This window comes from Aquarana catesbeiana, linkage group LG07 (assembly GCF_042186555.1).
Source record: "Aquarana catesbeiana isolate 2022-GZ linkage group LG07, ASM4218655v1, whole genome shotgun sequence".
NCBI classification, from domain to species: Eukaryota; Metazoa; Chordata; class Amphibia; order Anura; family Ranidae; genus Aquarana; species Aquarana catesbeiana.
Genome location: NC_133330.1, coordinates 34613571 through 34640690, shown reverse-complemented (window position 1 = coordinate 34640690; position 27120 = coordinate 34613571). Strand labels below are relative to the sequence as shown.

The following is a 27120-nucleotide window of genomic DNA, read 5'->3' as shown; positions in this document are numbered from 1 at the left end:
TGCCCCTGGCGTGTATGTAGCTCAACATACAGTTTAAACCTTGAATCCTACAATAACCAGACTGTCTGTAACTTTGGATCTTTATTACGATGAACAGGTGGTGGTCATATAAGATGGGATATGATATGCGCAGTGAAACTAGGAAAAAACAGACAATGAACATATGTAAGAATTACATGAACATAACAAATGCCTACTAGGTATACAAATAAACAGTCTTTAGCATACCAGTGATGCTGCCCTAGAAGAACTGGGAATTCCTCAGAACATGTAGTACAGGCTTAGCTGGCTACATTGCAATCTGTTCTCCTCATGGTAAAGATGAGAGAGTTGCAATAGGAAGTGGGCTAGTTCCTGGTGATATGACAGGAAATGTCTATTGACCATAGAACACTACCCATCAATAGTCCTTTGTTGAGAGTGGCATCTAGTGGGCAATGCTGATATTGTAAGTCCAGAAGATATTATTTTTCCTTTATAGGCTGAAGGCATGACATTCCCCACCTGGTATCATCAGATACCACTATTTATTCCTCAGATGACAACAACAAAATTAGCTACATGGATAAGACAAGAAATAGCTAGACCAAGCGTCTTCCATTCTGAGAATCTGGTAAATCTGTCAGATTTAAGCTGGCAGTCTGAAGCTGCAGTCTGAAATGTCAAGATCTCAGGACAGATGTCAGCATCTGAGTCTGGATCTACTGGTTCAATAGTGTCACTCTTAGGAACAGTCTGTTCTGCATTATACAAGAATGCTGGTCCTGTAAACCATGTTGTGTCTTTAAAGTTACATGCAGCAACAGCTCTTGTAGCATGGTCTGCAGGATTATGGTCAGTAGGTACGTAGCGTCATTGTGTTGGACGAGTGGATCTCCTAATCCTCAACACTCTGTTGTTGACGGAAACATAGAAACATCTGGTCTCATTGTAGATACTACCTTGCTGTCAGTGTAGAGCTGGATATCCTTGAGGTCAATGTCCATCTCTGAGGTTATTAGTTCTGCTAGTTCAACAGCTAGTACCGCAGCACAAAGTTCTAACCTAAGTACAGTGTGCTCAGGGTGTGGGGCTAGCTTTGCCTTGCCCATGATGAATTCTATGTGACATCGTGCTGTAGTGTCGACAGTTCTTAAGTAGGCCACAGCAGCTATTGCCTTGATAGAAGCATCACAGAATATGCAAAGGTTTTGGCTCTGTGTCTGTGTAGAAGGTATGGGAGCATATGGGCGTGAAACATGGAGATCAGATAAGACTGATAGAGAGTACTTCCACTCTACCAAAGAGTTCCTCTTACCAGGGGGTAGTGGGGCATCCCAGTCGGATGTTTCACGAATCAAGACTCTAAGTAGGGCTTTACCTTGAATTGTAACAGGTGCCCCAATCCTAATGGGTCGTATAGGCTATTGATTGTAGACAAGACACCTCTGCGAGTGAAAGGCTTTTCTTCTCCATTTATTTGGAAGGTAAAGGAATCATATTTCAAGTCCCAAAGTAGACCTAGACTGCGCTGTACAGGTAAAGAGTCTGTACATAGATCTAAGTCTCTTAGATCGTTAGAATGGTCTTGAGCAGGGAAAGCTTCCATTACCTCTTTGCTGTTGGAAGCAATCTTGTGAAGCCTGAGATTAGAACAAGCGAGCATTTTCTGTGCTCTTTTAAGAAGACAGATTGCAGACTCACCGGAAAGTAAGGATTTCAAGCAGTCATCTACATAAAAGTCTTTCTCTACAAATTGCTTTACATCTGAGCCATACTTAAGTTCACCTTCTTGGGCGGAATGTCTGAGTACATAGATAGTGACTGCAGGTGAAGGGCTATTACCAAAGATGTGTACCCTCATGCGATACTCTGAGATGTCTTTGGAAGGATCATTGTCTCTGAACCAAAGGAACCTTAGGAAGTTTCTGTCTTCCTCTCTGACCAGGAAGCAATGGAACATCTGTTGGATGGCAGCTATGAAGGCAATAGAATCTTTGCGGAAGCGTAAGAGCACTCCCAGGAGTTTGTTGTTGAGGTCTGGGCCTGTCAAGAGGACATAATTCAAGGAGACACCCTTGAATTTGGCACTAGAGTAAAACACTACTCTGATTTGACCTGGCTTTTTAGGATTGTACACTCCGAATATAAGGAGGTACCAACACTCTTCAGAGTCTTTAAGTGTGGGAGCTATCTCGGCATGACCGTTCTCAAAGATTTTCCCCATGAAAAATGTTCTCTCATCTCTGGCTTTCTTTGTAAATTACGTCTAAGGGAAGTGAAACGTTGTAGCACTTGTTCTCTGTTATTGGGTAAGCATTGTCTCTGTGGTCAGAAGGGAAAAGGTGCGACCCAGCTGTTTGTGCTATCTTTGATTAGTCCTTGCTCCATTACTTCTACCCTGTTTCCCCGAAAATAAGACCTAGCGTGATTGTCGGTGATGGCTGCAATATAAGTCCTACCCCCCAAATAAGCCCTACCCTGTTTCCCCAAAAATAAGCCCTACCCTGAAAATAAGACCTACAAGGACTTTGACTAGGACTTATTTGGGGGGTAGGGCTTATATTGCAGCCATCACCAACAATCACGCTAGGTCTTATTTTCGGGGAAACAGGGTAAGAAGAGTTTGTCCTCAATAGACATTGCCACACGATTGTCATCTTTAGTTCTTTGAAAGACTGTGCACCCTAAATGGTCTCGGTCACTGTCACAGGCAAGGTTGTCACTAGTGGGGCTTGTGAAGGGACAAGACAAGTGGGAGGTGTAGGGCGATTCCTTAACAAGGAAGTGGTTGTGGCATTGCTGTATTTGGGTATTTGTGAGCATGCTGTTAACGGAGTTAGGTTTGTGCACGCTTCCTAGCCAGACATCTCTGATGATGACCCATCCGAGGTCTAACCTCTGGGCATAAGGAGCGTTGTTGGGACCATTAATTTGAGCTCTTGATTTGTGGACTCGTAATATATCTCTCCCAAGTAGTAGGATAATCTGAGCCTGAGGATCAAGTTCTGGTATCAGATGCGCTATGTGTTTCAAGTGTGGGTGATGAGCAGCCACATCTGGTGTAGGAATTTCAGATCTATGATCTGGTTGCATTCGATAAGAGTTGGTGAAGATAAGCATGATTGTCCGTCAATGGACTCGACTTGGTAGCCAGATGCTCTCCTCCCTGCCGTCTCCACTAATTCCTGCACAAGTTTTTAAGGAGTAGGGGATGCTGGGGTCTTTAATGCCAAAGATGTCAAAGAAGGTTGAGCTGGCTAATGACTTGTTACTTTGGTCATCCAGAATTGCGTAAAGCTTAATAGCTTTGTCTTTTTGGCCTGCTAGGTAAACTCTGACTAGGCAGATTTTGAAGCAGGACCTACCACCTATGACTCCTTTGCAGACCTCTGTACATTGTGAAGTGATCTCTGGTGTAGTTGTAATATTGTGCTCTTCCTCCCCACCATGCTCACTAGTGCTGAAAGTGTGTTGTAAAGTCGATGGAGCTGGCCCAGGGTGTAAACCTGTGTTGTGATCTGAGCTGTCACATTCTGTGCATTTTAAACTGACCTTACAGTCCTTGGCGAGGTGAGATGTGGAAGAGCAGCACCCGTAGCAGATGTGGCTCTCCTTGAGGAAGGCCTTGCGGTCCTGCAGGGTTTTCTCTCTGAAGGCTCTGCATTTTAGGAGAGGATGTGGCTTCTGATGCAAAGGACACTGCTTTCCAGGATCTTTGACCTTTGTCTCCGAGTTAGAGAAGCTGGCAGACCTGTGAAAAGAATCTGGAGGAGTCACATTAGTTTTGTGCACCGCTACTGGAGGTTTACGAGGATTAAGTCCTGAAGGAGCAGCACATGACAATGTAAATTCAAAACTTGGATCATTTCTTCTTTTAGCTTGCTGACACACAAAGTCCACAAAAACAGAAAAAGGAGGGAATGGAACATCATACTATCTTTTAAATCGGGATCCATGTGTAATCCACTGCTCTTGCAAGTTATAGGGTAGCTTTTGTACAATGGGGTTGACACCTCTGGCTGTGTCAAGGAATGCAAGTCCTTGTAAGTCCCCCTCGGATTTAGCTACTTGTTCCATTAGAAAATCACTTAGCTCCCTATGTTTCTGGTAGGCTTTGTTAGGTATTTTGGGGAAGTTATCAAGTCTTTTGAATAGTGCGCTTTCTACTGCTTCTGCTGAACCGTAACACTCATCAAGTCTATCCCAAATCATTTTAAGACCAGTGTCTGGGTGGTTTATATTTATTGTCCTGATTCACCTGACATGCTCGGCAGACTCATTTCCAAGCCAATTGATCAGGAGGTCTATCTCTTCACTGCAAGACAGATCTAAGTCTCTGATGGCATTTTGAAAAGAAGACCGCCAGGCTCTGTAGCTTTCAGGGCAGTCATTAAACTTTTCAAGTCCTTTGGTGACTAACTCATGTCGTGCAAAGAACCTTGCAAAGTCTATGGTGGCTTGGTTAGCCTGCTGTGTGTTGCCGTGGTGAGATGGCTGTGTGTAGTCATACCTTTTGAGGGTGTCAAGCCGGCCTCTGTTGTACCGTTCTGACTTGGACGTTGGTTCTGGAGGGCGATTAGAAGGCTCTGTTATCTCACGTTTAGGGAGTTTTTCGTAGGAGGCGTAACTTTGCATGGATTTCTCCTGTTTGCAGGCTTGAGGCTTGTCGCTGACTTGCGGCGGTACCATGTAGTGTCTTTGGCTTGTCTCTTTGAAGTCATCTTTGTCACTGCTTGGCTTAAAATGTTGGTTGATGTAACCCGAAGTTCATTGTAGAGAATTTTGAGTTCTGAGAATCTTTCAGCTTCTGGGTCGAGAATATTGCTGCGTCTGCTGCATTCACTTCATGGGTATACAGCTAATTCTAAGGCCTCTGCTTCGGCTATGGCTTCCTTCTCTACAGTGAGTTTCTCTAGGGTTACTTCTAGGAGGGCTTCTTCAGCCTCTAACTGTTGCTGCACTTTCTCGGTCTTTAACCGTGCCTTTAGCCTCACTTTCTCCTTTTTAATCTGCATTTCTTGTTCAGCAAAGGCTGCTTGGGCCTTGGCGTCTTCAGCTTTTGCACGTGCGATAGCGAGTGCATTGCTTGCGGAGGAAGATCTAGAGGACCTGAAAACTTGGGACCTCGTCTTGAGTGAGGATGCCTGGCTATGTGACATGTTGTTAGCAGGAATGCTTGACTGTGTAGAGACTGCTGTATTGCCATATGCAGGTGACTGCGCTGACAGGGTAGCAGGCCTCTGTGTAGTCACTGTCCTAAATCCCACTTGCTGCATAGCCGCTGTTTCACTGTTCTGTTCTCACTACATGTTTGCCCCTGGCGTGTTTGTAGCTCAACATACAGTTTAAACCTTGAATCCTACAATAACCAGACTGTCTGTAACTTTGGATCTTTATTACGATGAACAGGTGGTGGTCATATAAGATAGGATATGATATGCGCAGTGAAACTAGGAATAAACAGACAATGAACATATATAAGAATTACATGAACATAACAAATGCCTACTAGGTATAGAAATAAACAGTCTGTAGCATACCAGCAATGCTGTCCTAGAAGGACTGGGAATTCCTCTGAACATGTAGTACAGGCTTAGCTGGCTCCATTGCAATCTGTTCTCCTCATGGTAAAGATGAGAGAGTTGCAATAGGAAGTGGGCTAGTTCCTAGTGATATGACAAGAAATGTCTATTGACCATAGAACACTACCTATCAATAGTCCTTTGTTGAGAGTGGCATCTAGTGGGCAATGTTGATATTGCAAGTCCAGAAGATATTATTTTTCCTTTGTAGACTGAAGGCATGACAAGGGCAGTTGGGATGTATAGGCCCCAGAAGCTTACAGATATTATCTGTTGTAATGTTTAAAGAATAGGAAAAGCTGGCCAAGGGCACCTTCCCTCTTCTTTTTGAGATAGGGTACATGCGCAAATGTAAAGGGAGAAACTTTACCATCTTGTTACTCACATTCTCCTGGTCTGAGGCCCACCTTCACAAATAAAAGAATGTTCACACAAATAGCCTATTAGCACTTTTACTGTGGTTTAATAGATCAACTCCACATAGGCACTTTATCAATTCTACACTTCAGGCCAGCAGTACAGTACAACTCTATAAATCTACAATGCTATAAACATGAAAGTCCAGCCATCTCTCCATCTCTCCACCATGAATCTGCCTACTGTACACCCTCATTCGGAATCTGTGGTCCACCTAGCCCTGAAGGGACCTCTCTTTTCCAGGCTACAAACCTATATAACATAATTCAGGGATATCCTCTTCCCATACTCCTGTCTGACTTGTATTCCACCCACTCTAGTTTATAAAGCAGTACACACTCCACCTACCAACTACATGCAGACGAGGCCTTGCTAAAAGAGGCATAACGCTCACCTAAAGGCTATGTCAATTTATGTTGCTTTAAAAAAGATGTTGGCCAAAAAATATGTTGTTTTAACCCAACAAAGTTGTGGCTTTTCCCCTTCCAATGCAAATTTTTCTGTGTACTACTTGGACAGGGTTCACATTTCTATATGTAATTGGGTTATGGTAAGCCTATGAAGTAGTTCTTAGCAGTCATGGTTCCTCTGCACTATAAAAGGTCTGATGGATAATTTGGGATTCCTCACATTTTTACTCTTTTTAGTCTTCCTTGATACATTTTTGTATCCATTATGTTTATAGAAAATTTGTGTATGTACAGTATGTAATTTTCCCTTGCTTGGTAAATTTGTTATACTTTTTTTGCCAGTGACCTATGCTGTAGGTGGAAATGCTAATGGGGCGTACACACGGTCGGACTTTTCAGCTACAAAAGTCCGACAGCCTGTCCGACAGACTTTCAACGGACTTTCGACGGACTTGCGGCGGACTTTCTAACGAACAGACTTGCCTACACACGATCACACAAAAGTCCGTCGAATTCTTACGTGATGACGTACACCGGACTAAAATAAGGAAGTTGATAGCCAGTAGCCAATAGCTGCCCTAGCGTGGGTTTTTGTCCGTCAGACTAGCATACAGACGAGCGGATTTTTCGACCGGACTCGAGTCCGTCGGAAAGATTTGAAGCATGTTTCAAATCTAAAGTCCGTCGGATTTGAGGCTGAAAAAGTCCGTTGAAAGTCCGGAGAAGCCCACACACGATCGGATTACCAGCCAGCTTTAGTCCGTCAGCGTCCGTTGGACTTTTGTAGACGAAAAGTCCGACCGTGTGTACGCGGCATAATGGTCAGCCCTGTTTCTTCCCATTCGAGTATAAATCCAAGAGGTATTCGGGCTGTACTGGTGATGGAAGCTCTGGTGGACGTCTCTGGTGCGCTACAACAGCAGATTATAATAAGGATAAGAAGTGGGGATACTGTACACCTAATTGTAAGTGTTGTGTTTGGTCTTGCTGATGATATGCTTTGGGTTTAGCAAAGCTCCATACTTATCTCTAAATTAACAGATCAGATATATAGGCCCCAGAAGCTTACACATATTATCCGTGGCTCTGTGTAAGGAATAGGTATATGTTTGACAGCATTGGACCCTATAAAATATCACAGAACATAAAAATGTTTGCAAATTAAATTTAAATTTTTTTCTCCTATGAAAGTAGACATGTGCAGAATGGAAACATTTGTTTCATTTCATTTTGGATAGGTTTGTTAAGTTCCTAATTTCGTTTTGAAACTTGTTTAGTTTAGATTCATTTCCTTCATGAATTTCCTTCATGAATTCCAAATTTTTGGAACAATTCGAATTTGTATTGGTCGAAAAAATTATTGACCGATGCAAATTCTATGTGAATCAAGGGAGCCCCCAGATCGTGTCCCCCCATGTGAATGAGTATGGGGTACATAGTAAAAAAAAAGTAAATAAAGGGCTTGTCAAAAACTGATGTGTTTTTATTTAAAAAACCCATAGGAACGCCCACCACAACGAAAATAAACAAAGAAAAAACATCGCTCTCCGAACACAACTGGTCCTGTCCAGGGACAGAGCAGAATGACAGGTAAACATAGGGGCGGGATCACCCAATTACGTCACCAGGTAACCCCCGTCCCTATGTTTACCTGTCATTCAGCTGTGTCCCTGGACGGGAGCAGTTATGTTTGGCAGGTAACTTTTTTCGCTCGGGTCAGGGTTTTTACCCCATACTCATATTCACACGGGGGGGGGGGCTGGGATTTGGGGGCTTCTTTTAACACAGGGGGTTCTAGATTACAATAAGTCAGCCCCCACACCCCCACAACCACTGGGCCAGGGTTGTGGGGAAGAGGCCCTTGTCCCTATCAACATGCCGCAAAGCACCCCCCCCCCATGTTGAAAGCATGTGGCCTGGTTCACTCATCCCCCCCCCCTTTCCTGGTCTTTGTGCGTGGAAAAGGGTCTGGTATGGATTTTTTTTTCTGAATTCCTATTTTCTGGCAATTCTGTTTACATTCAGCAGGCAGTGGGCAGCTGATGAGTCATCGGTTGTTAAGGATGTGACAGCAGACTTCCCGGCCCGCTCCTTAACAACCAGCTATTCTTCACACAGAATTTGAATCAGTCCGAAAATTTGGAATTCGTTAGAAAATTCATAAAGGCAATGTAAGTAAACAAAATGAAACAAAACTTAATGAATTCTGAAATTAATAAACAAAATGGAATTAGTAACATAACGAATTTGTCTGAAACAAAATACATTTTTCCGTTCTGCATGTCTACTGTCTTAGGAGAAAAATTAAAAAGTTCAATTTAGACATTTCTCTTGATTGAAATTGTTATTTTAAGGCGAACAGTACATTTCTTTGAATCATTTCCAGTTATTAAAAACACAAAACAGTGACTTTTCAAATTCTGTAACTTTGTAAGGTACTTTTTAAAATATGATGTAGTTATAGGATGTGGTCTGTGTTTGGGCAAGGTTCCCAACTGATCCTCATTGGAAGGAACTGTCCCCATTTTCAAACCAAAATCCATGTGTCCATCTTTCCTCTTCTATTGTCCCTTTTCTTGTAGGGCCATTACAAATAAAAAAATAAAAAAAGAATCACATACATAAAGCTATGTATCCACAGCAATGTATAATTTCATTATTTTTTTTACCTATTTAAATATCACCAACATACTCCAAACTACAAATAAACATTGTATCCCCCTTACCCTGAGAGAGTGGAAATGATTTAACCTCTTGCCAACAACTCCTGCTGGCCCTATAAGGGGTTTGTGAATGGCAGTTCCTGATCTTGTGACAAATGTGATTGACTATCACAGTGCGCACATAATCAGGATCCCCTCCAGATTGTTAACGGAGAACGGGAGCTGTCAGCAGGGCTGCTGTTAGAAATCACGGGGCCTCATATAGCCTACCTAACAAGCTCTCTTCTGGCCGGAAGTGACTGAGAACATAGATTTATCCATACCTGTCTTTGCAGTCTCAGTTGAAAAGATAAATTAATTGGAAGAGCTCTCAAGCATCTTGGTCATTCACAAACTGAAGCATAGTAAACACAGTTTACTGTGCTTCAGTGATGAATGGACACAGGAGTGATTGGCACCGATCACTCACTGTGTTCATTCAGGCAAGGATAGGGTCAATAAATTATATATTTACTGGTCCCTTCCCCTCACTCTCCACCCTAAATATCCCCTGTGTACCCGCAGCAGCTGCCAGCAGGAGATGATAGGAGGGAAGCCGGCTGCACTGCTGGGGAAAGGGGAACAAAGAGGGGCCCCAGACAGCAGATGGAAGGGGTGCCTGTGCTAAGACCACTACCCTGAAGTGGGGAGAAGCTGGCAGCACTGCAAGAGAAGGCAGAAGAGGATCTGTGTCAGCAATAAGACAGCACAGCCAGTCAGCCCTCCTGCTCAGCAGGTGCCTGAGCCACCCTTTTGAACTGTCAAATTTTTATTCATTTTTATGGACTTTGAATGGTGGAACACCTAATGATAACTCGTGACACATTTAAATATGGTCTATGATTTATTTTAGTTCTGCAATTATATTTGAGTGTGCATCGAAGGCGTGTGTATATAAACCTGAATTGCTAGCTGCTCACTTTATTAAAATTCGCAATGACTTTAGACATATATTTTTCATCTTTGGATGAGGTTCATCAGAAGAAAATGCTTTGGAATGAAAAGAAAAACAGTTAATATTTGGTTTGCTTTTCAAAATTAAACTCCAGGCACAAAAATTTCTCAGTAGTCACAAAGTGGATAAATGCACTTTGTGTTCACCAAATGAAAAATAAAACAGATATTACCTTGTAAATGTATCAGTGACATTATCGCCACCATACTGCGTAGAGAGCAAAGCTGTAGGAGAGACAGCAGGCCACACTCACTACAGGTTGCCCGCAAAAGACTGCAGGAGGGGGCGGAGACTAGACCAGTCACCCTGCACAAGGAAGAGCAGCAATGACCGGTCCTTATTACAGGAAGCTCCAGCACAGAGGTAATGTTTCACACTGGATTACTGTACAGATCTGGAAGAAATACAAAAAGCACACCAACATTCAAGTAAGAATGTACAGTATCTCACAAAAGTGAGTACACCCATCACATTTTTGTAAATATTTTGTTATATATTTTCATGTGACAACACTGAAGAAATGACACTTTGCTACAATGTAAAGTAGTGAATGTACAGCTTGTATAACAGTGTAAATTTGCTGTCCCCTCAAAATAACTCAACACACAGCCATTAATATCTAAATGCTGGCAACAAAAGTGAGTACACCCCTAAGTGAAAATATCCAAATTGGGCCCAATTAGCTATTTTCCATCCCCGGTGTCATGTGACTCGTTAGTGTTACAAGATCTCAGGTGTGAATGGGGAGCAGATGTGTTAAATTTGGTGTTATCACTCTCACTCTCTCATACTGGTCACTAGAAGTTCAACATGGCACCTTATGGCAAAGTACTCTCTGAGAATCTAAAAAAAAGAACTGTTGCTCTACATAAAGATGTCCTAGGCTATAAGAAGATTGCCAAGACCCTGAAACTGAGCTGCAGCATGGTGGCCAAGACCATACAGCGGTTTAACAGGACAGGTTCCACTCAGAACAGGCCTCGCCCTGGTCAACCAAAGAAGTTGAGTGCACGTGCTCAGCGTCATATCCAGAAAGGAAAATAGATGTATGAGTGCTGCAAACATTGCTGCAGAGGATGAAGGGGTGGGGTGTCAGCCTGTCAGTGCTCAGACCATATGCCGCACACTGTATCAAATTGGTCTGTATGGCTGTCATCTCAGAAGGAAGCCTCTTCTAAAGATGATGCACAAGAAAGCCCGCAAACAGTTTGCTGAAGACAAGCAGATTAAGGACATAGATTACTGGAACCATGTCCTGTGGTCTGATGAGACCAAGATAAACTTATTTTGTTCAGATGGTGTCAAGCGTGTGTCGCGGCAACCAGGTGAGGAGTACAAAGACAAGTGTGTCTTGCCTACAGTCAAGCATGGTGGTGGGAGTGTCATGGTCTGGGGCTGCATGAGTGCTGCCGGCACTGGGGATCTACAGTTCATTGAGGGAACCATGAATGCCAACATGTACTGTGACATACTGAAGCAGAGCATGATCCCCTCCCTTCGGAAACTGGGCTGCAGAGCAGTATTCCAACATAAATATTTAAGACATTAATAGCGCTTAAAAAATCCAAGAGTCTTTAGACTTGATGCATAGTCCACTTTTGATAAAATAGGAAGCAAAAAAGGGATTAAAGGTGATCCACTCCAGAAGAAAAGAATTAGAGGCAAGTTATAATTCATGGATCCAGACGATTAACCATCTCCGCGACACTTGTATGACAATCCCCCAAAGGAAGTTCACTTACCAGATATTACTGGATATACTGCATATCTTTGGGTGTGTTGTTGTCAGCAAGGCTCTATGAATCTTCATCCAATATTGGTGGGTAGGTTTATGGGTGTCAAGTGGCTATAATCAGCAATCACTGCATCTTTCCATCTATATATTGCTTGTTACAAGCAGAAAAAAAGGGGTGCACATAGCATAATCCAATTTTTCAAAAAGATGTGTTTATTCAGTAACTCCTCATAGATGTACACTTACAATAAAAACATATGTTGAAAGCATAAATAGAATTATAATGATGAAGTTGCTCCCTCCTGATATACCTCTACACCGCTACAGCGGTGTTCCCGGGTGAGGCAAACCTTCAGGGCCTGATCACGCAGCAACCCATACTACTGAATCACGCTGTCGCTCTCCAGTTTGCCTGACACCGTTGTAGCTGTGTAGAGGTATATCAGGAGGGAGCAACTTCATTGTTATAATTCTATTTATGCTTTTAACATATGTTTTTATTGTAAGTGTACATCTATGAGGAGTTACTGAATAAACACATCTTTTTGAAAAATTGGATTACGCTATGTGCACTCCTTTTTTTCTGCTTGTAAAAAGCAATATATAGATGGAAAGATGCAGTGATTGCTGATTATAGCCCCCTGACATCCATACACCTACCCACCTGTGACAGACCTAGCCGGGAGAGAGACTTTTGGAGGGGACTGTATGCTAGCCTCTTGCCGATCGATCGGGGGCCCTTGCATTTGGGGGAACGGTGCTCTTTGTGAGCTGTGTGCCCGGGGACCCTTGAGGTGATATTACTGTGGATTCGGGTCCTGGTCCCCCAGGACACACAGACTCTGGGGACCCTGGATTTGCCATTTTGGAATAGTGGCTGATTCATAATGCTGGGACAGATACTGTTAGGAGGTGCTGATGTAAATTCCAGCACCTGTCTGTCTGTTGTCTGATAAAATGTGTATTTTAAATAAGTCTATAGTATGGGATCTAAGAGTCATTAGATTCCCATTGTTGTTTGTGTTAATTAACTCTGCTATTGTGTGAAGAGTCTATGTTGATTGTGATAATGTTGATTGGATTTTCTGAATTACAAGACGGCCAGTCTGGCCTAAAAGTCATGTCTGAGTCATCTAGGCTGTCTAAAGGGATTAGTTAATTAGCTCATGTTAATTAGGTTAATTAGGTTACAGCTGTATTGTTAGAGTAATATGAGCAGGAGGTCTGCACCTCCACTTTTAGCGTATAAAAGCCTGTATTTTGCAATAAAGTAAGATTTCCTGTTTGAACTTACATACAGCTTGCCTGGTGTTCGTTCTGAGCTATCACAACTGGGTTAGAACGGCACATAGCTGTAGTTCTAATCCCGGAACATTGGATGACCAAACAATCAGATGTTGCGATCTGCAATCTGATTCTATAGCTGCAGAGGAGTGTCGGGAGAGTGGAACCGAGCGAGCAAAGGGGCTCGTTACATTGGTTGGCAGCAGTGGGATTTGCTCTCCAGTTACTGGGACACTCCAAACCAGCCTGCAGGAGAGCCACACTGAAAGACTTACTTGAGAGCCGTGGAGGGAATGGTGGGATCGTGCTTCCTTGCCGTGAACACATCCAAACCATCACCTGGATCCAAGGTAGCAGGATAGCAGGAGAGGAGAAATACCAACCACCATGGATGAGGAATTCAGAAGGAGGTTGCGAGAGGAGATACAGCACAGAGGACCAGTATCAGAGCAGGTCCTGCTAGAATGGTTTGATTCTATCCGCTGTGAGCTCTGGAAGGAAGCGCTAGCCCGTGAGCAGCGACACCAGGGAAAAGTTCTCCCCTCCGTCCATGTGAGGTACTGGTCGCAGTATGAAGTGTGAATGCTGTTTTTGGGGGAACAGCCGAACCAGGAGTGGACAGCCGAGTTAAGCAGGCTGATCCGGGCAGAAATGCAGTTGGACGAGAGCTACAGAGCCCTCCAGTGGTATGTAGCCCAAGTGTGCCCATGGACAGCGGATGACAGCCCCACAGAAGGCTTTGACTACGATGGCCTGGGATTGTTATACTGGAGGCTGTCCAGGGACCCTGACTTTGGAAGTGATCGGGAGTGGCGTTTGGAGGAAATAATGGAGCACAGAGAGCGGAGACTGAATGTCTCAGAAATGCACTGGGCACTGGAAGATTTGGAGTTTCTGGCCGTTCAGGAATGGGAGTTGGAGATCGCCTACAAACAGCTGTTAGACTCTGCTCAGCAGCAGGGTGGTGCTCCCTTTGCCTGGGACTATCAGGAAATACCAGTTGACAACTCTGAAATCCTGGCTGAAGAGTTGACAATGTGGCAGAGTAACGGTGTGCTTTGCCAACCTGCACCCGCAGCTATGGAGGCAGAGGTCTTATGGCGGATGCAGCAAGTGCTGACTGACCTTGATGAACCTGTTTCTGCATTGGATGATCTTGGATGGAGGAATGTGCCTGTCCAGCAGAATGCCAGAGAATCGGCAGTGGAAAATCTGAAGATTGCCGTCCCCAAACCTGAAGTGCTGACAACAGGGCAGAGCTCTGCTAACCTCTGCCCAGCACTGATAGCATCTTCTGGGTTCCACGGAAAGGAGATGGTGAACCTTTATCCCCAGACACCAGTTGCAGAGACAGGGGATTTGATAGACTTTTCTGCTGAGGAAGAACAACCTGGTGAGCCTCCAGCAGAAGAAGAGCTGTTATTAGGGCCAAACTTCACTGTGCTCTGCCCAGCACTGATAGCATCTTCTGGCTTCCAGGGACAGGTGATGGTGAACCGTTATCCCCAGACACCAGTTGCAGAGACAGGGGATTTGATAGACTTTTCTGCTGAGGAAGAATAACCTGGTGAGCCTCCAGCAGAAGAGGAGCTGTTATTAGGGCCAAACTTCACTATGCTCTGCCCAGCACCAACAGAAGTATCTGTGAAGTCACAAGGAACTTCCCCAGCTGAAGCGCTGGCAACCGGACAGAGGGTCCAAGATCTCTGCCCTACACCTGCGGCGGTTCCGGAGGCTCAGGGTGAGAAGGAGGTGGTCACGTCCCAGCAGCAGATCAGGATACAGGGGGAGAAGGGAGAGAAGGTGTTCGTCATCCCTCTCAAACAGTTAGCCGGAGCAGATGGTGTGGGGTTTCCAGCAGAAGGGCTGGCAACAGGGCCGAGTACTGCTGGACTCTGCCCTCAACTAACAGAGGATGGATGTCCTGTTAAGGTGGATGGGACTTCAGTCTCCACCTGTATACCCCAGGGATGCTGGGCAGTCGGCCCAGATCCACAACAGCATGACGGATTGAGCCCAGGCACCCTGTCTTCTCTCCAGGGGCAGAAAGGACTCCAGGGAGAAGGGCCAGTCCAGGCCTCTCCCCAGCGGCAGATATGTTCTCTGAGAGAGGCAGAGGTTGGCTGGGTGAGTAATGCTTTGTTTGGAACAATTTGTTTGGGGTACTGTGTGGGTACAGGCATTAGAGGATTGGAACTACTGACTAACTTCGGAGTCAACCCTTCTGGGGTCTCCTCCTGTGTTAGTCTCCTGCCGAAAGGGGAGAAATGTGACAGACCTAGCCGGGAGAGAGACTTTTGGAGGGGACTGTATGCTAGCCTTTTGCCGATCGATCGGGGGCCCTTGCATTTGGGGGAACGGTGCTCTTTGTGAGCTGTATGCTTGGGGACCCTTGAGGTGGTATTACTGTGGATTCGGGTCCTGGTCCCCCAGGACACACAGACTCTGGGGACCTTGGATTTGCCATATTGGAATAGTGGCTGATTCATAATGCTGGGACAGATACTGTTAGGAGATGCTGATGTAAATTCCAGCACCTGTCTGTCTGTTGTCTGATAAAATGTGTATTGTAAATAAGTCTATAGTATGGGATCTAAGAGTCATTAGATTCCTATTGTTGTTTGTGTTAATTAACTCTGCTATTGTGTGAAAAGTCTTTGTTGATTGTGATAATGTTGATTGGATTTTCTGAACTACAAGACGCCCAGTCTGGCCTAAAAGTCATGTCTGAGTCATCTAGGCTGTCTAAAAGGATTAGTTAATTAGCTCATGTTAATTAGGTTAATTAGGTTACAGCTGTATTGTTAGAGTAATATGAGCAGGAGGTCTGCACCTCCACTTTTAGGGTATAAAAGCCTGTATTTTGCAATAAAGTGAGATTCCTGTTTGAACTTACATACAGCCTGCCTGATGTTTGTTCTGAGCTATCACAATTGGACTAGAACGGCACAGAGCTGTAGTTCTAATCCCGGAGCATTGGATGACCGAGCAATCAGATGTTGCGATCTGCAGTCTGATTCAATAGCTGCAGAGGAGTGTCGGGAGAGTGGAACCGAGCGAGCAAAGGGGCTCGTTACATCACCAATATTGGATGAAGATTCACAGAGCCTTGCTGACAACAACACACCTAAAGATATGCAGTATCTCCAGTAATATCTGGTAAGTGAACTTCCTTTGGGGGATTGTCATACAAGTGTCACGGAGATGGTTAATCGTCTGTATCAATGAATTATGACTTGCCTCTAATTCTTTTCTTCTGGAATGGATCACCTTTAAGCTCTTTTTTGCATTTTTGCTTCCTATTTTATCAAAAGTGGACTGTGCATCAAGTCTAAAGACTCTTGGATTTTCTAAGGGCTATAATGCTGCGTACACACAGTCGGACTTTACGACAGACTTTGCCCGGCGGACTTTTCGACGGACTTTACGACAGACTTTCTGAATGAACGGACTTGCCTACACACAATCCACCAAAGTCCATCAAATTCGTACGTGATGACGTACGACTGGACTAAAACAAGGAAGTTCATAGCCAGTAGCCAATAGCTGCCCTAGCGTGGATTTTTGTCCGTCGAACTAGCATACAGACGAGCGGACTTTTCAACCGGCCTCGAGTTCGACGGATAGATTCAAAACATGTTTCAAATCTAAGTCCGTCCAACTTTTGAGCAAAGTCCGCGGGAGCCCACACACAATCGAATTGTCCAATGAAATTCCGTCCGCCGGGCAAAGTCTGCTGTAAAGTCCGACCGTGTGTACGCGGCATTAGTGTTTTAAATATTTATATTTGGACACATTTTTTGATATATTGTTTTCCTATTATAGTAGCAGCTTTGTAGATATTGTATCTTTACCGTGAGCGCTGAGGGAGAGATATCGACCATTGTTTGATCATTTCTCATTTGTTTGTCAGTATTCCAACATGCTAACGACTCCAAACACACCTCCAACATGACCACTGCCTTGCTAAAGAAGCTGAGGGTAAAAGTGATGGACTGGCTAAGCAGGTCTCCAGACCTAAACCCTATTGAGCATTTGTGGGGAATCCTCAAATGGAAGTTGGAGGAGCGCAATATCTCTAACATCCACCAGCCCTGTGATGTCATCATGAAGGAGTGGATGAGGACTCCAATGGCAATCTGTGAAGCTCTGGTGAACTCCATGCCCAAGAGGGTTAAGGCGGTGCTGGAAAATAATGGTGGCCACACAAAAAATTTACACTTTGGGCCCATTTGGACATTTTCACTTAGGGGTTCATTCACTTTTGTTGCCAGCGGTTTAGACATTAATGGCTGTGTGTTGAGTTATTTTGAGAGGACAGCAAATTTACACTGTTTTACAAGCTGTACACTCACTACTTTACATTGTAGCAAAGTGTCATTTCTTCAGTGTTGTCAGATGAAAAGATAGAATAAAATATTTACAAAAATGTGAGGAGTGTACTCACTTTTGTGAGATACTGTACATGACTCTTCAGACAATATGAAACATTTTCCATATCAGTTTTAGGTTGGGTTCACACTGCCGTACAAAGCGGCTCACAGCAGGGGGTCCGGTTCATCCTTGTTCACCATTTCAGGTCCGATCTCGGTCAGAATTTTTGGCTGATTTCAGACCTGAAACAGACCAGAAGACACACAGGATTCCTGTGCAAGTTGATCCGCAGCCGTCCCGGAGATGTGTGAATTGGCTCCATAGAGAGTCACAGTCTCCTGACATGCGAATTGGATGCGGGGAAACTCACATCCAATTTGCAATAATGTGAACCCAGCCTTATGGGGTTTAAGTCAATTTAGGTTGGTTTATTCAAGATATTGGTCAATAAATGAGCTGTCTAAACCCAAAACACTGTAGCTTTGCCCTTCCATTCCAAATTGTCCTGTGTATTACTTGAGCAACGTTCAAATTTCTATATGTAATTTGGTTAGCTAAGTCTATAGCTCTAAGCAGTCATGGTTCTTCACATTATTGCTCGTTTTAATTTTCCTTGATACATTTTTGTATGCATTATGTTTATAGAGAAGAACTTCTGTATATTATTTTCCTTTGCTAGGTAACTCTGTTATACTTTTTTTTACAGTGATTTATGCTGTAGGTGGAAATGCTGATGGTCAGCTCTGTGTCTTCCCATTTATGTATAATTCCAAGTGGTATTCGAATTGTACCAGTGATGGAATCTCTGATAGGCGTCTCTGGTGCGCTACAACAGGAGATTATAGCAAAGATAAGAAGTGGGGATACTGTCCATAAAAATGTAAGTGTTGTGTTGGTCTTGCTGATGATGTGCTGTGGGATTAGCAAAACTCTACACTTATATCTACATTAACAGAACGGTTGTCATTTATAGGCCCCAAAATCTTATAGATATTATCTGTGGTCCTGTTTAAGGAATTTGCATATTTGTAGGTGGATGCAGTGCAGTTTGGTGGCAGAAAACACTCAGAGTTCCAGTGCAGAGAAACACAAATATATTGTATCTGAAGTTCGGCAATACACAACAAACCCAGCAGGAAGGCAACCAGACTGGGAACACTCACAGGATGTAACAACGATGTGTCAGTAGTAGAAGGTTTCAGGAGTGCCGACAGCATCTGTCTCAAGGAGCGGAATTCAGCTTGGCCAGTCTGTACCCCAGTGGGTACGCTTCCAGATAGGATGGAGTGTCCCTGCACTTTCCCTACTCCTCAGGAACCTCTCCCTGATGCTAAAGCACTGTCCCCGCCAGACAGATGACCTGTCCCTACTCTAGCCACACGTGAAATGCGCACCAAGCCTAGGAGCCAGGCAGGACAGTGGTGTAGTGGTTAGCACTTTCGCCTAGCAGTAAGAAGGGTCGCTGGTTTATATCCCAACCACGACACTACCTGCTTGGAGTTTGTATGTTCTCCCTGTGCCTGCGTGGGTTTCCTTCGGGTACTCCGGTTTCCTCCCACACTCCAAAGACATGCTGGTAGGTTCATTGGATCCTGTCTAAATTGTCCCTAGTATGTATGAAAGTGAGTTAGGGACCTTAGATTGTAAGCTTCTTGAGGGTAGGGACTGATGTGAATGTATATGTAAAGCGCTGCGTAAATTGACGGCGCTATATAAGTAACTGAAATAAATACAAAAATAAATCTTAAAAAGTCTCTGACCAAAAATGGCCACCAGAGTCACAAATGGTGCGCCAGCATTCAATCGGATAACTGCCCCCTGTGACCCAGGAAACCATAGAGGAACTAAGTTCCTCTTTACTTCTTCACCCTCTGCAATGTCGCCATGGTTGAGCTCCACCTGCAGTGGAGAAAGCATACTACACCTGCCTACATATGTTTGCCAGCATTAGCTCCTTTAACTATCCAAAAACATAAAACACGTCTGTGAATTTAAACGTTTACATATTTCTCCCTTGAGGAATTTAATGGTATTGCCAACTACACTGATTAATTGAGTAGTCACATCAGTAAGTAAGCATAACAGAATTCCTCTAGATCCGGGGTGCTCAACCTTTTAATGAGCGAGAACCACTTAAGTGATTTGGTAACTGGCTGTGGCCACAATGAAAAATGGGGTTTTACTGCCTCCTCATACTGCAAATGTAGACGAGCCCTTGCTGTCCTGAGCCCATAAAGGGGTGCTTTTACACTGATGTGCTGCAGTTTACCAGCACCATGGGTGCAGTGCAGTGCACCTGCGACTTTCCTGGGGGGTTAGCTGCACTGAGCCTTAGACTTCTCTTACATCTGCATTCAGCAGTTTTGGTGCGCTCTCAGAAACTGCACTGCACCTGCAGATCAGTGTGAAAGCAGCCTAATATCCTTTTTTTTTTAATAAGAGCTAATATGCCCATTGCAAAAGTGCAGTGTATGTGTTGTCTTTTTCTCTTCCAGCTTCTGCTGGCATTGCTCTGCAGGCTACTGTAAAAGTTTCAGGCAAAGTGCACTTGGTATCACTCCACCTGGGATAGGAGCCAGCGCTACAGAGGACTCCTGCTCCCTAAGTGGCCTGTGCCGGCTCCGTGTACTCTGATGCTCTGGGAGGGCGTTGATCATAATATTGGCTTTCAGTCCCGCCATCCCAGAGCATGGGCATGCGCTTCCTTGGTTTGAGGTGGCAGGCCACTGGTTGAGCACCCTGTACTGTAGATCATGCTCCCAGGCCCGTTTCCTCTTGGTAAAAGAATGAGGCCAGTAGATCTTTAGAGATGGCAGGAAAGTTCTTCATACAACACCAGAAATACAAATTGTCTGCCTTGTCTTCTCCTTCCCAAAGGATATTCTTTTGTTTAATGGTATAGCTGTTAGCCAATGCTCTTTCCTGACAACTTTCTGGATTGAAATTGGTATTTTAAGACAAACTGCAAAGTTCTATGAATCGTGTCTAGTTGCTAAGAACAAAAAATTATAACTTTTATACTTTTGTGGGCTGTGTTTGAGCACAGCTCCCAAATGATTCTCAATCAAGGCATTGTCTTTAGTTCCAAACCAGAGTGCCATGCATGATGGAAAGGGCAGTGCCAGAATCAAGTTCCAATTTGCCAGTCAGACAGCTGCAGTGCAATGGCATCAGCCCCGCTGGATGGAAAGATAGCCAGTGGCATCTAGGCTGTAACTCACTGACTAGCAATGTCACCAGGTGGGCAGGCAGCAACACGTTTCAGGGGCACCATCCCCTTTGTCAAGCTGGGGAGACTGCGAGCCAGGCCTTCTCGTCCAACATCAGTGCCTGACCTCACAAATGCGCTTCTAAAGGAATGGTCAAACATTCCCATAGACACACTCCTAAACCTTGTGTACAGCCTTTCCAGAAGAGTTAAAGCTGTTATAGCTACAAAGGGTGGGCCAACTCAATATTGAACCCTAGGGACTAAGACTGGGATGCCATTAAAATTCATGTGCGCGTAAAGGCAGGCGTCCCAATACTTTTGACAATATAGTGTATGTGTTTGTATAGTGCATAGGTGTGCGCAAGGGGTGTGCCAGGTGTGCTTGGGCACACCCTAATCCTGGAGTTGGCAACCCATCAATTGTGGGCAGGTGACAGGTAAGCCGCGATCCTTACTTGCCGACCCCCAGAACCTGGACAGGATAGGCAGCTGGAGTGGAAATTAAGGGACCGATCTGTATTTTCTTCTGCAGCAGCTGAAAGTAGGCTTCTCCTCCTATTCCTCTCACCTATATTCAGCTGCTACGGGAGGAAAATACAGGGGATTGGTACCAAGGTATGCCACCCCTCTTGTGCCAGTTCCTTTTCTTTCTGCTGCCCAGGCCCCCCTGTGTACTGCACCTGCTCCCCCCATTATTTAGGATGACGAGTGTGAAAGAGGCCGGTTAATATGTCAAAAGGCATATGTGTTGGAGCTTTGAGGTGCACACCCTAATACAATAGGCTGCGCACAACTATGGTATAGTGTATGTGTGGGCACATACTGTATACATCTCTTTTTATGCATGTATTTCCTTTCATGTCTATGTAGTACACTACTAGAGGTTGAGGAATGATTTATTACTGGCATTTTAATTTAATTTAAGTGGTAACTGGAGCATTTACTGTGCCTTCAAAATTTCTCAATTTAAAACTATCTATTTATTATCTCCACAATAGTTTTATGTTAATATTTTTTTTTCATTTAATATTATTATCATTTTCATTATTTATAACCTTGCTTGTATGGATTGCATATGGGATGAAGTTTTATTAATTTAGTTAAGTCTGTATATAGTGATCAAATTTATTGCAATTCCATGTCCATTTGTATTTTTCCACATGCTGGTTTTTGTAGTTTGCTTTTTCTAATCACAAAGGAGCTGTGCAAGGCCTTGCTGCTCTCTATTCTTCTCAATCTCACCCTCTCTGTTCCTGTGTCTTATAAGCCAGGACTCTCTGCTTACCTACCTGCTTGACAAAGGGGGGGCATTGCCCCGAAACACGTTGCTGCCCACCCATCCCCATGACATTGCTCTATCTTTTGACAGTGAGTTGCACAAGTTATGTCTGTAGATGCCACCGGCCATCCTTCCATCCGGCGGGTCTGACGCCATTGCACAGCAGCTGTCTAACTCATAGCTCTGAACTGTCCCTGATTTCGAGGGACTGTCCCTGATTTCGAGCAATGTCCCTCTGTCCTTTTTTCCCCCTCATTTGTCCCTCATTTTGGTCTGATCCATATAGTTGTATATGAAATGCACTTTTTATCTTTCAATAAGTGTTTCCCAGTGCTAAACCTTTCATCTAAATTCTAAATTGTTGCATTTGTAAATGTTAAAAGCCAATATAAAAGGAAAAGGAGTGGCAAAGTCCTCGTGGATTTAATTAACCTTTTTTGGGGTTCATTTTCCTTTAAGGGAGTGTGTCGGGGGTGTGTCCTATGTCTACATACGTTTGCAAGTAGGTGTCCCTCATTCCCATCTCAAAATGTTGGGAGGTATGCTAAGTGACAAATCAGAAGCTGGTTTTGGTGCCGCCTTTTCCATCATCTGTTGCACTCTGGGCTGGACATGAGCGTCTCACATGTAAATGTGCTATGCTTCAATAAAATTACGCTACATTTTTTTTACTAACTCCTGCACCCCGCTGCTATGATTACTATTACTACTATGCAGAGCTCAGACGGTATCCCATAAAATGTTTATAACTAAGATTTCTTGCAACTAGACAGACATACACCTCTAAACCACTATTTCCTAAATGGAATTTCTTAATGATTTCTGGGATAGTGCATGACTAAGGTAAAGCTATAGGGGAGGAACTGCATGCATCCACAGTGCCAATATCAGATGTGCTCATGATTAAAACAATCTCAGGAGGATTTTGGATAAGGAGCAAAATTAAATTGCATGAAAGCCCTAGACGCTAAAGGCCCCTTTCACACGAGCGGTCCGATCAGGTCCACCTATCCGCTTTTCAGGCGGACCCGATCAGACCCTCCATTCTATGTTGCAGTGGACATAAATGGACTTGTTTTCTTTTACATTTGCCTACCTACAATCCAATCCGATCCAGCAAAAACAAACAGAAGGGGATCCGTTCCCCTCTGTCTGGCTAGATCTGATCAGAGAGCAGTCGAGTGTAAATGGACAGCTGGTCCGTTTACATCTGACTGCCCATAGAGCAGAGCGGTCTATGTCTGTGTCCACTCTGCATAAGCGGAATAGACACGGACCTGTCATCCACCCGCTTAGCTCAGCAGGGGATTAGTGGATGGACCCCCTGCTGAGAAAAACGGATCTGGACTGTGTGAAAGGGGCCAAACAGGGCAACACAGTGACTTAGAGGGTAGCACTTTTCCCTTGCAGCAGTAGGGTCCTCATTTCAAATCCAGACCAGGACACTAACGGCATAGAGTTTGCATGTTCTCCCTGTGCTTGTGTGGGTTACCTCTGGTTTCCTCAGCTGAGTGTGGCTTCCTTACCTTTTAGGTGCATTGAGTTCCCAGTGAGAAAAACGCTAGAGAAGTACAAATTTATGTAGATTTAAATGTATGCAGCTCAAGGTCCTTTAATTATAAGAAAAATTTCTCCTTGTAATAATGGTCATGTGCAACAGCAATTACAAGTTTATCTTTATCAATATAGGGACCCAAGGGACTACAGCAAACTCTGGATTCAACCACGAGAAGAAGAATGCTAGAAAATGGTTTGGAAATGCCGGCTGAAAAAACATTTCATGGAACCACAGCACCTGATTTGCTACATATACAGTGACATATGATCAATATTGAAAATAATTTTACTTTTGTCAATTTGTTATGCTCTTTTCTACTACTCTTCATGTTGTGCACGTTGTGTGCAATTGTTGTTTTACTTATATTGCTGAATGTTACATACATTTTTGAAAAATTACTTTGCTTTAAGTAAATCAATACGCAACACAAAAAGTGTTATCCAGATTGAATTTTTTTTATTTATTTACAGTGTTTAAAGCACATTTTAAATCACATTTTCTGAGAAGTTGTAATAATAGGGAGTAGGGAGAAGGAGGAATACTGGGAACAGAGTTAAAAGGAAGTCATCTAGGAGGACTGAGAGGGAATGTAAGGGGTTGGGACACTAGATTGGGAGACAAAGGGGGCAGCCTGGTCCTGCTGTTGCAGGTGGTGGCTCTTGGTTAGGATAATGTTGCGGTCTATGGCATGAAGATGGAGCCAGGGGAGAAAGTGGTTGGTCCAGGAAAAAAATGGCCAGTCACTCCCTGTGCAGGATCCCCCACAATAAACACAGGATGATGGATATTCAGCTTTGGCAGCTTTTTACAAATTGATGAGTAATTGCAAACACCAGCTGAACATCCATCATCCTATGTTGGATGTCTCTGTCAGAACATACTAAAAATTCTAGAGAAAGGTTGTGGTTGGGTTACTTGGATCCTCCTGACTGGAGCTCTCTCTCCAGAATGCCAACATCGCCTCCATAAAAGAAAGCATGGCCGCATCATTAATTTCATGGTTCTCTCGTCCTCTTGCTATTCTAGGTGATCAAGAAGTTGTTAGTTGCAAGGTTGAGGGTCACTGAAAATGAGGCTGAGGAAAGAAAATATTAGAATTAATACTCAGGACATTTCACTATGTCAAAACACAATATTAATCAATTTTGCATCTACATGTAGCGCTGTCCCCATAAGGTCCACTGGTAATATGTAATATATCTTCTTCTCATATAGAACAGAGGCTGCCTGTCCTCACAAGCACCAGTACATACACAATGACTCCAATAACCCGGCCTAGGGCACGGGTGTCCAAACATTTTTCAAAGAGGGCCAGATTTGATGAAGTGAACATGTGTGAGTACCATTTTGCCTGACATTCTTTGAACCATTAAAATTCGGCTAAGTGTGTTCATTCAAGCACTAATACACTGCCCAACCAGAATGCTCTTGCCTTTGTGGCTGTGTGTGTTGTGAAGAGATGAGCTTGGGCGTGTTATTTGGATATGCCGCATTTATCGGCGTATAACACACACCTTCACTTTAAGAGAAGTTTCAGGAGAAAAACAAAAATTTTAATTAAAGAACTGTGAAGCAAAATAAGGGTCAGTGCCCATGAATGCACCCTCACAAGTGCCATGAATTCAGCACCCCCACTGACATGAATGCAGCACCCCCATTGCCATGAATGCAGCCCCACCATTGCCATGAATGCAGCCCCACCATGCAGCCCCACCATTGCCATGAACGCAGCACCCCCATTGCCATGAATGCAGCCCCAGCATTGCCATGAATGCAGCACCTCCATTGCCATGAATGCAGCACCCCCATTGCCATGAATGCAGCAACCCCATTGCCATGAATGCAGCCCCACCATTGGCTTGAATGCAGCCCCACCATTGCCATGAATGTAGCACCCCCATTGCCATGAATGCAGCCCCACCATTGCCATGAATGTAGCACCCCCATTGCCATGAATGCAGCCCCACCATTGACATGAATGCAGCCCCACCATTGCCATGAATGCAGCACCCCCATTGCCATAAATGCAGCCCCACCACTGCCATGAATGCAGCCCTGCCATTGCCATGAAAGCAGCACCCGCATTGCCATGAATGCAGCCCCACCATTGCCATGAATAAAGCCCCACCATTGCCATGAATGCAGCACACCCATTGCCATGAATGCAACCCCACCATTGCCATGAATGCAGCTCCACCATTGCCATGAATGCAGCACCCCCATTGCCATGAATGCAGCATCCCCATTGCCATGAATGCAGCACCCCCATTGTCATGAATGCAGCACCCCCATTGCCATGAATGCAGCACCTCCATTGTAATGAATGCAGCACCCCCATTGCCATGAATGCAGCACCCCCATTGCCATGAATGCAGCCCCACCATTGCAATGAATGCAGCACCTCTATTTCCATGAATGCAGCACCCCCATTGCCATGAATGCAGCACTCCCATTTCCATGAATGCAGCCCCACCATTGCCATGAATGCAGCCCCAACATTGCCATGAATGCAGCCCCACCATTGCTATGAATGCAGCACCTACATTGCTACGAATGCACTCCCACCATTGCCATGAATGCAGCCCCACCATTGCCATGAATGCAGCCTCACCATTGCCATGAATGCAGCCCCACCATTGCCATTAATGCAGCCCCCGCCCTTGCCATGAATGTAGCACACCCATTGCCATGAATGCAGCCCCACCATTGCCATGAATGCAGCAATCCCATTGCCATGAATGCAGCCCCACCATTGCCATGAATGCAGCCCCACCATTGCCATGAATGCAGCACCCCCATTGTCATTAATGCAGACTCACCATTTCCATCAGTGCAGCCTGATCCATGCCCTTCTGCGGCCTCATAGGGGACAGGGAGGAGGGACGAGTGCCGACATATTACATGCAGGAGAATTGTTTTTCTCGGTGGCCTCTTTAATACAAAGTCACACCTCCTGTGATGGACAGAACAGTTGTCCAATGGCAGCACAAGAGACTGGACTTCCTATAACAGAGGCCGCCCGTAAACAGTAAATTCTCCTCTCCTGTATGTACGGCACTCGTCCCACCCCCCTCCCTCTCCCTTCCGAGACAGCCAGCATATGTATCTTTTGTGGCCCCCCAGCACTCGGGGCCACAAAAGATATACATGTCTAAATTACCAGGCGGGCCGTTCGAAACTGGGACCTGGGCCACAATTGGCCCGGGGGCTGGATTTTGGACATGCCTGGTCTTTTTGATATTTATTGCTTGAAGAACTTTAAACAGGAGAGGGGTTAGGGCATGGGATACTCCAAAATGCTGCACAGCAACAAGAGGACACTCTTCTTTAGGCTCCCACTCCACGATTCTGCTGAGGACACAGTGGGAACGGCCAGTATTCAGAGACCCTATGAAAGCTGTCTCAGTCCATAGCTACCTCTGGCACTTATATCCCAAAAGCCCACAGTCACCAGGGATCACAATTCATGGTCTGTACTCACAAGTCCCCAGGACAGCGGCACACCTTCCAGCCTCCTCCTGACACGGTACAGTGAGGGAGACAATCCATCTCCAGACCAGTTCCCTTATGGCAGTGGTTCTTAACCCTTTTAGTGCCGTGAGCCCTTGATAAAATTTCCCAAGTTGTGGGG

At 44.6% G+C, this 27120-nt stretch overlaps 1 protein-coding gene and 2 long non-coding RNA genes across 4 annotated transcripts in view; 2 read left to right on the top strand and 1 right to left on the bottom strand.

Moving 5' to 3' along the window:
- Positions 1 to 27120, top strand: part of LOC141102908 (uncharacterized) — a 253396-nt gene that overhangs the window by 135113 nt on the left and 91163 nt on the right. The gene's annotated exons all lie outside the window — the stretch shown is intronic.
- On the bottom strand, positions 69 to 5638 carry LOC141102913 (uncharacterized). Its single transcript, XR_012235216.1, has 2 exons — positions 5523 to 5638; positions 69 to 5432 (listed from the first exon to the last, which is right to left on the bottom strand). It is a non-coding gene; the product is annotated as an uncharacterized lncRNA (long non-coding RNA).
- Positions 7214 to 23758, top strand: LOC141102912 (uncharacterized). The gene is made up of 3 exons (XR_012235215.1): positions 7214 to 7356; positions 18148 to 18321; positions 23621 to 23758. It is a non-coding gene; the product is annotated as an uncharacterized lncRNA (long non-coding RNA).